The 10,059-nt window shown below is 46.2% G+C and overlaps 1 pseudogene; it reads left to right on the top strand.

Moving 5' to 3' along the window:
- The first annotated feature begins 8,527 nt into the window (after positions 1-8,527).
- LOC122200341 lies at positions 8,528-9,549 on the top strand (annotated as a pseudogene).
- The last annotated feature ends 510 nt before the right edge of the window (positions 9,550-10,059 follow it).

Below are 10,059 nucleotides of genomic sequence, written 5' to 3' on the forward strand. Positions count from 1 at the left end.
GCCATTATGTGTTCTTTAAGAACACTAGGGTAAATATATCAATTCCACTGAGTAGTTTCACTTAAGTAAAACTGGATTAAGTAATCCCTGGATTCTGAGACGTTTAGGTTTATCCTCAGAGTTTTATTTTGCAGTGGGAAGGAGGAAGAAGGGTTTCTAGTCTTCGCTTCTCTTAACAATCCTGTAGTAACATATTGGTATGTAAATGTTGTCCATACTTTCATTTTTTTCTTCTAGGGTTCAACTGGATAATAGTAGCTGCCTCCTAAGGTTGTTGTGGGAATTAAAAGACATAAGATGCATGGAGTGCCAGGCATATTATCTGTCAGACAATTGACACTCAGCAAATGATTGTTTTTACTGTTTTTGGTTGTAGTCTTAGAAGCTGAAGAAAAACTCAAAGCTCTTGACATCAAAGGTAAAGTGGTTCTCCAAAAGACTCACACCAGTTTAGGTGGCTAGTGACAGCGTGTGAGTTTCGGGGCACCATCAAAGAACTGCAACCTTTTAAACCTTTCACGATTTTAACAGGTAAAAAATAGTATCTTACAGGGGCGCCTGGGTGGCTCAGTCGGACGTCCAGCTTCGGCTCAGGTCGTGATCTCGCGGTTCATGCGTTTGAGCCCACGTCAGGCTCTGTGCTGACCGCGTGGAGCCTGGAGCCTGCTTCGGATTCTGTATCTCCCTCTCTCTCTGCCCTTCCCTGCTCGTTCTCGGTCTCTCTGCCTCTGTCTCTCAAAAATAAACATTAAAAAAAAAGAAGAAGAAAAAAGAAGCAGTATCTCACGGATATTCTAATTTTTACACCTTTTATTGAAGAGGAGGTGGAAATTTTTAAATTTTTATTTGTTTTTGAGCGAGCGAGCAAGAGAGAGGGAGACAGCAAGTGCATGCGGGTGGGCAAGTGGGGGAGAGGCAGAGAGAGCGAGAATCCCAAGCAGGCTCCACACCGGCAGTGCAGAGCCCGACCTGGGGCTGGAACTCACGAACTGTGAGATCATGACCTGAGCCGAAATCAAGAGTTGGTCGCTCAGCTGACTGAGCCGCCCAGGCGCCCTGAGGAGGTGGAGATTTTTTAAGTGAATTGCCTGATGTGTAGATGCTCTTCTGTGAATTATCAGCTGACATATCCGTTTCCATCCGTCGTTATTGAAGGTTGCTTGCCTGAGATTCTCTATGGTCACAACTCATGGCCCTCACCCTCGTACTCGGTCCTCCTGGTGCATATCGTACAGCATATCACCTATGGTCTGTTGTCCATATGCTGTGCCGAGTCCAAATCCCTCACCTCTAAGTCTCCACTCCGTTTTATCCCAATTTTACCCCACCTCCTCCTAATTCCATTCCCCCTCATGTGGCCAATCCCCCCATGTCTGGGGAGGATCTATTCCTGAGCGAAACAGCCAACTTGATTAAAGATTTTCACCCCTACAGTGTGTTTTCAACAGATCGTATTCTCTCTTATTTATATGTTCCTATTCTATTTATTCTACTTCTGTCATTGCAACATGATTTTGCAAAGTTCTTTTTATATTTTGCCATCGAAAGGTCACAAACATACAAGGCTAGTAAACAATTACCTCTGTTTTCCGAACTCCCCTGCCTCTGCCCACACTGTCCAACACAACCCTGAATCTTCTCAAAACGCATTAGTGGAGACAAAGGTTATTGCTTGTAGCTACTTACACTCAATAGTTCCCCCAACACCAACCCCACTCAACCAAAATGTCACAGGCATTTGCTCCTTATTCCTGAGCTTTTTTAGTCCAGACAGCAGGGTAGGTCTGTGTTAACTTATCCGGCTGTCGTAGGAGGCTCTTGAAAAGCCATTTACAAAGGATTCAAGAAAAAGAAGTCCTTGCTAATGTAAGACAGAATTCTTAATGTATTGAAAGAGATTATCATGTGTCACTTGGAAATTCAACCTCATTTTTTCGAAACATAGCTCTTCCCTAAGTGTTCGTGGTTGTGGGGCTTTTTCCCCATAGGGAAATATCTGTAGCACATTTTTAATGCCCGACCAGCTTCCTCCACTGCTCTACCCTACCTGGCCTGCTGCCTTTCCTCCTCGCCTGACATCCCCACGGTGGTGCCCGGGGAATTCAAGCCAATTTGAATATGTAATCATGTGGAATAATAAGCTGAACTGTACTCTCTGGGGAGTTCTCTGGCTGCTCCCCAGTTCTCTGCAACTAGTTTCCTAAGTGCCTTTGAAAGATGCTGAGAACACCATGTCGCTGTTAACCTTCTCACACTTTAGTCATTTTCTGCTCACACTGGCTAGAAGCCCAGCTCCAGAGAATGTACAGGAAGTGGGCAAAGGAAGTTTCTCTCCTTCTGAGATGCACTGGGGCACACTTTCCACAGCCCGAGGGAGAGATTTGGGCAGGCTCTGAATCAACGTATTTTTAAAGCATTCGTTATTCCGACAATGAAGTTCCATGGAACCAGCATTTATTCCTTTCATGTAAGTCACACTGAGTGCTCCCGAAACATATCATAATACCAGGAAGTAAATAACTATTGCTTTGTTTTATGAATATGAGAAATTTCTGGTGAAGATGCCTAAATATTGTGATTAATTTCCAATTAGATAAGCTGACGTGTAGGTATTTACAACATCAAAGTATTTCTCTGATTGAATCCGTTTCTAAAATGTAACCTAAAAGGCAGGACATTCGTCTTAAATAGCAATTTAAAAACAGATGCCTTGGTATTCCAGAATCCGATTTCAATACTAAGGTGATCAGTTTGGAGGGAAGAACCTCCGCGTGGATTTGCTAGTCGGACTAAAGCACCTGCTATACCCCTTGAATATATGATAACAATGAACAATACCAGTAAATATCTGAATGGTACTCTGTATTCTTTCCTCTGCATAGTCGCATCTATGCAGTCACATTTAACCTTCAAAGCACATGTCCAGGAGACGGATATTATTAGCCTTAATTGTGGATGTTGTTGGAGCTGAGACTTTCTTTTATTGCTTGTAACGGTCTAAGAATAAGTCATCTTTCTTGAACTTGGACATATCCACTCGGGTCAGAACTCGTGCAGATCGAGCTTGAGCTATTTTTAAGTGGGACTCCAAAAGGCAGCTGCAAAGCAAGTGTCACAAGCACATGCCTTTTTGACTCAGCAGTTGAGTTCTACCTCACGCTTTTCTCCTTCTCCAAACTCGTGGAGCAGTGGCACAGAAGGCGTTGGGGACACGCTGTGCTGGGTGATGCGAGCCCCCAGAGGTGTATGGTAGGTGAAACCTTTCACGGGGCTCGGAACAAACCCCATCAATGAACATTCACTGATAACGGGGTTCTGTCAACATTTCAGAGGCTGCCATGACGCATCATAGTCCTGACCCCAGAGCCAGAGAATGAGGGAGCCAGGGATCGAGACATCCTGTCGAGCCACAGTCGGAGGAGAAACCAGAATGAAACAATAGTTGGGCCTCGCCTGGCAGAGGGGTTAGACACCTACCTCCATGTCGCAGCCAGAGGTTTCCAGAGAGGAGGCGGAGTTCCACACGGAGAAATCAGATAAACATTTTCAGTTTGGGTCACTGTTATTTCTTTTTTTTTTTTTTTTTTTTTTTTTTTTTTTTTTTTTTTTTTGAGACAGGGAGAGACAGAGCATTAACAGGGGAGGGTCAGAGAGAGGGAAACACAGAAACTGAAACAGGCTCCAGGCTCTGAGCTGTCAGCACAGAGCCTGATGCGGGGCTTGAACTCACGGACTGAGAGATCATGACCTGAGCTGAAGTCGGCCACTTAACCGACTGAGCCACCCAGGTGCCCCGGGTCACTATTATTTCTTAAGAACCTTGCCAGGCACTCTCAGATCTCGAGCCCTTGTCCCTCGGCATCTGACCCCTGCTGCTGTCTGCCTCCACCCCTGCCCGTGGCTTCTGTGTCCTTTCTGGCCACACAGACCAAAGGGCCTCGCCTAACATCAGTAGAATTATACAATCTTAGAATTGGGAGGACACTTCCATGCAAATACCTAAGACCCTATCTAGCTTTTTGGTTTTTGTTTTTTAATTTTGCTGCTGCAGGAGTAGAGAATTTAATGTGGGTACGGTGATAGCCTCACTCTGACACACTTCTCCTGGCATTTCCTCTTTTCCGAGCATATGGATGACCCTGAGCTCATCACCTCAGAGAAGGGATCCAGCTGGTCAGAAAGCAGAAACGGCCCAAGAGCGCTTTTTGTCTCCGCGTCTTGAAGGGGGGAGCTTAGAGTTTTGGACCTGGCGTGTAGACGAAACGTGTGGGAGAAGCCGGGGTCAGAGAGGATGGTGGGTCCAGGAGCCAAGTTTCCCTTCTTTCTAGGCAGTGCCCCCCGGGAGGTCGCAAGACCCCCAGAGAGCAAACGGCTTCTCCCAGACTCGGCCCAGGGGTCCATCACCTCTTAAAGTTTCCCCGCCCTTAAGTGATGAAGCAGAACATCTGCGCGAGGCCCGCATCCTGAAGGGCCACGGCAAGGGCAACTGCAGTCTCAGGGTGACACGGCTTCAGCAGGTGACTCAGGCTCTGAAGCGCCCCCTCTTGGTGACCGGCCAAAGCACATGTAAATCCCTCTCGGGCCTTTGCCTCAACCCCACGGAAAGAGGGAGAAACCCAAAATTACCTGAGATTGTTATTCTTTTTTTTTTTTTTTAAGTTTATTTATTTATATCGAGAGAGAGAGAAAACCCGTAGGGGAGCAGCCGAGAGAGGGGGGAGAGAGTATGCGAGGCAGGCTCCGCGCTGACAGCACAGAGCCCGATATGGGACTCAAACTCACAAACTGTGAGATCATGACCCCGGCGGAAGTCGGGCGCTCAACTGAGCCACCCAGGCCCCCCCTGCGATGGTTCTTCTTAGCCTGACAGTAGGAGGATTGAACATAGAGTTGAGTTACAAGAAATGTTATATTTCTGGGTTAACTGAGTCTGTGAACTTAGACGCCTATGTCTCCTGTTCCTATAAAACACCGATAACCACATATAATAAAAGGTTGAAATGTTACATGTATTATTGACAATATTGTATCAGTGAACCCACCATCTGCTACAAAATCTGAAAGGTGTTTTTTCACGCGTACCACTGCCAGTTGAGCTTTATGTGGTTCATACGTCCAGGTGGAAAAATGTTGGGTCAGTTTCTTGCTCTTTCAAAATCCGTTCTTGAAAAAAAAAAAAAAAAAAAAGAGGGGCACCTGGGTGGCTCAGTCGGTTGAGCATCCGACTTCAGCTCAGGTCATGGTCTCGGGTTTTGTGGGTTCAAGCCCCATGTCGGGCTCTGTGCTGACAGCTTGGAGCCCGGGTCCTGCTTGGATTCTGTGCCTCCCTCTCTCTCTGCCCCTCCCCCACTCACACTCTGTCTCTCAAAAATAAATAAATGTTAAAAAGGAAAGAAAAGAAAAGAAAATGTTAATTAAAGGTTTGCTGTCACTTTAGGGGAAAGAGAGAAGGAGAGGGTGGTAAGGTCTCCATTCCGTAGGAACTAGTCCTACGGTCTCTGTGCCACCCAGCTCTTGGCCAGTCCCTTGGAGACGTGTAAGTGCACGTGCATCCCGGTTACGGGGTTCGCTCTGCAAGATTCGACCTGATGTTCCACCTGTGCTACTTTTGAGTCTCAGTTGTGTCAGCCAAGCTTTTGGCTGCCCACTTCCTATCAGAGTATCACTTCGTCTGAAATGTCATCACCATGTGAATCTGCTTCTTCAATAGCTTCTTTCCTCTCCTCATTATTCTCCCACATCACCATCTCTGCACACTCTCCTCCCTAGCTAGACCACTCAGCCCGTCTCCGCCTCTCCCTCCTCCACCCCGAGGTGAACGTGTCATCCTCCTACAGCTGAGGACTCCTGGACCGTCAGTGCTGGTCAGCGTCACACCCAGAGCCTGTGTTTCAGCCCCCCCACCACCCCCGAGCCCTCCTGAGACACAGGAGCTTTTTTCCCCCCTCGGCCAAGGTGCCACCACCCCCTTCTGGTTCTTCTCCGGCTTCCCTGACCTTTGTCTCTCAGCGCTCTCCATGAGCCCCTTTCCTCTTCCTTTAAATGTTAGTGCTACTTTTGTTGTAGCCTCGGCTGTCCTCTCACGCCCCCCCAAGATTCCCAGCCACAGTGAAAACTTTAACAACCACATGAGCTAATGATTCCCAGATCCACACGAAGGGGGTCAACCGAGAGATACAGATTCCACGGACTGAATACGTGTGCAAGAAGTTGAGTTGATATGGCTTTGGGGTTCTCGTCAAACTACACTGAACCACAAGGCCCAGGGACCCAAGAAATATGCACAGAAAGGGGGCAGATAGACCTGTCCTTTCACTCTTGATGTTCCTCAGTGGGACAGTGGAAACAGTACTTAAGGAGATGAAATCCTGCTCAAGGCATCCTGATGATGGCTAGCTATTTAATGAGAGATGGTGGAACCTGGGGCACCTGGGCGGCTCAGCTGGTTGAGTGTCTGACTTCAGCTCAAGTCATGATCTCACAGTTCATGGGTTCGAGCCCCGCATCGGGTTCTGTACTGACAGCTCAGAGCCAGGAGCCTGCTTCGGATTCTGTGTCTCCCTCTCTCTCTCTCTCTCTCTGCCCCTCCCCTGCTCTCGCTCTGTCTCTCTCTCTCTCTCTCAAAAATAAATAAACATTAAAAAAATTTTTTTAATGTTGGAGGATGATCCAGGCAAAGACTAGGACTTCCCATTTTCATAGGAGAAGTGAGGATTTCATACCTTCTTCCTTTGTGGATTGCCTTTTCCTATAAATCTAAGTGGACCTGCCCCTGGCTTAGTGGAGTGAGGAGCGAAGGAGCTGACTGCTGTGGCCCCCAGTTACTCCAAGGTAAAAAAAAAAAAAAAATTGTGAGCAAGCGTTCCACTACTACTGCATTCTCCAGAATTAGTAAAATAAAGTGCCCTGGAATTTAGAATTGATGTTGAGAAAGCATTATCTCTGTAGCAGATATAGAAACTGTATAATGAAACAATCTGTAGGCAAACTGTATCACCTCTCTGGATACCATTCCCTAAACAGAGCTTTCTTAGTTAATACGTAGCACATTACAGTCAGTAACCAGAGGAGTATATGGATTTGACTATTGCTATTAAATTCCATATATATAAGTGATAAAATGCAAAGTTGAATGAATGTTACTTCATGTTATTTATTGTTCTGCAAAACAGAGGTCAGTTGGTGTGGCATTGGACTGCCCTATAAAGCAGAACCAGAAATTTCTTTCTTGCAAGATCATGGAGAGGGAAATTAAGCGAAGAAATATGATTTAAATCCGAGAGCGACAGGTCAAATATTTCTCAAGCATCTCTACCTAGACTAAAATATTTAATCCTCTCAAAGCCATCTGAGGCATAGGTATTGTTAGGACTGTTCTTAGATGAAGAAACTAAGGCTTAGGAATTTAAGTAGCTAACTGAATATTATACAGACAGTGACTGGCAGAAGCAAGGTTCAAACACAGGTGTATTTTTTTAAGTAATTTATATTTTATTTATTTATTTAAACTTTGTTTTAATGTTTATTTATTTTTGACAGAGAGAAAGACAGAGCATGAGTGGGGGAGGGGCAGAGAGAGAGGGGGACACAGAATCTGAAACAGGCTCCAGTCTCTGAGCTGTCAGCACAGAGCCCGACATAGGGCTCGAACTCATGGACAGCGAGATCATGACCTGAGCCGAAGTCGGATGCTCAACTGACTGAGCCACCCAGGAACCCCTATTTTATTTTTTTTTAAGTTTATTTATTTATTTTGAGAGAGAGAGAGTGCACACAGGAGGGGCAGAGAGAGAGGGAGACAGAATCCCAAGCAGTCTCCACACTGTCGTCACAGAGCCGGGTGTGGAGTTCAAAGCCACAAACCATGAGATCATGACCTGAGCCGAAACCAAGAGTCAGACGCTTAACCGACCGAGCAACTCAGGTGTCCCAACACAGGTACATCTTATGTGGGTATCTGTTTCCAAATTCTGTGCTCCTTCCTAAAGCATCTCATTTACCGTCTGATCCATTTTACAGGTGACAGAACCAATAATTAGTTTCTTCTGTCTCTGGACAGATGAGAAAACTACAGCTCAGAGTAGTTAATGTGTCTTCCCAAATTTACATGATTATTTTATGCCACAGAATTCAAACCCACTTTTTCACAATGGATTTGCCACCAGAACTCAGATATCATGGAAATTACCCCTCAATCTAAGCTAAAATGGGAAAGGAAAAGGTTCCTATTAATATCATTGTCACTGGACATGTGGATTGGGGGGTCCACCATCACCTGATCTACAAATGTGGTGGGATCGCAACAGAAGATCCACAGAAAAACTTGAGAAGGAGCCTCCTGAGGTGGGAAAGGGCTCCCTCAAGTATGCCAACATCTGGATAAAAGAAAGCCGGACGTGAACAGGGCACCACCATTGATATATCCCTGTAAAATTCCAGACCAGCAAGTAGTATGTGACCGTCACTGATGCCCTGGGACACAGACTTTAATCAGAAACACGATTACAGGCACATCTCCCACTGACTGCACTTCCTGACTGTTGCTGCTGGCGTTGCCGAACTTGAGGCTGGCGTCTCCAAGAATGGGCCGACCCTTGAGCATGCCCTCTGGCTCACGAGACTCAGCGTGAAACAACTAATTGCTGCTGGTAACAAAGTGGATTCCACTGCACCACCCTGCAGCCAGGAGAGGTAGGAGGAAGTCATTAAGCAAGTCAGCACCTGCATTAAGAAAACTGGCTACCAGCCCAACGCAGAAGCATTTGTGTCGATTTCTGTTTGGAATGGCAACAGCCTGCTGGGGCCCAGCGCAAACACGCTTTGGTTCAGCGATGCAGAGTCACCCTAAAGACGGCAATGCCAGCGAAGCCACCCTCCTCGGAGCTCTAGATTGCATCCTGCCACCAACTCGTCCACCTGGCGAGCCTTTGCATCTGCCCCTCCAGGACGTCTACGAAATTCATGGTATTGGCACCGTCCCTGTAGAGACCCGTGTTCTCGAACCCAGCCTAATGGCCCCCTCTGTTCTAGTCAACATGAGAACTAAAGTAAACTCTGTTGAAACGCTCTTTGAACGAAGATCTTCCTGGGGACAAAGCGGGCTTTCACGTCAAGCATATGTCTGTCAGAGACATTGGTTGTGCTGCAGCTGATGACAGTGAAAATGACCCACCAGTGGAAGCAGCTGGCTTCACAGCTCAGGTGATTATCCTGAACCTTCCAGGCCAAATCAGTGCTGGCTACGCACCTAGCCTGATTTTCACAGAAGCTCATGTTGCTCGCAGGTTCATGGAGCTGAAAGAGAAGATTAATTGTCATTCTGGGGAGAAGCTGGAAGATGGCCCCGAGTTCTTGAAAGCTGGTGGTGCTGCTGTCGTTGATATGGTTCCTGGGCAGCCCACGTGTGTTGAGAGCTCCTCTGACTGTCCTCTGGGTCGTTTTGCTGTTCGTAATGTGACACAGATGGTGGCTATGGGTGTCAGCAAAGCAGTGGACTGGAAGGCGGCTGGAGCTGGAGCGGTCACCGGGTCTGAGAGCTCAGAAGGCTAAATGGATACTATCCCTGATACCTGCCACCCCAGTCATAATCGGCGGTGGAAGAATGTCTCAGAACTGGTCGCTTAAGTTTAATAATAAAGAAACGATTAATGATAGTGCATCATAAAACCTTGAGAAGGTAAGGGAAATGTTTTGTAGACCATTTGGTGTGTGTGTGTGTGTGTGTGTGTGTGTGGCAGTTTTAACTTACTAGCTTTTAAAAATCCGTACTTTTTAATGGAAACAACTTCACCAAAAATCTGCCGCAGAATTCTGAGACCCATTAAAGCAAAGTTTAATGAGTAAACGATCTTCTTTTGGTCAACGCTATAAATCCCCACAGTACTACTTAAGTAAAAGACCTAGGTAAGAGTTGCCCACAGTCTATTTCTGCTGTTCATCTGCTGAAATTTCAAATTTTGATAATTCTGGATTAACATTTTCTTTTGGGTAGGAATTTGTGGGTTTTTAATACATTGTTTGAAAGGAACAATCATCTAGGTTTTCTTAAACCTCTTTTTT

This window comes from Panthera leo, chromosome D1 (genome assembly GCF_018350215.1).
Source record: "Panthera leo isolate Ple1 chromosome D1, P.leo_Ple1_pat1.1, whole genome shotgun sequence".
NCBI classification, from domain to species: Eukaryota; Metazoa; Chordata; class Mammalia; order Carnivora; family Felidae; genus Panthera; species Panthera leo.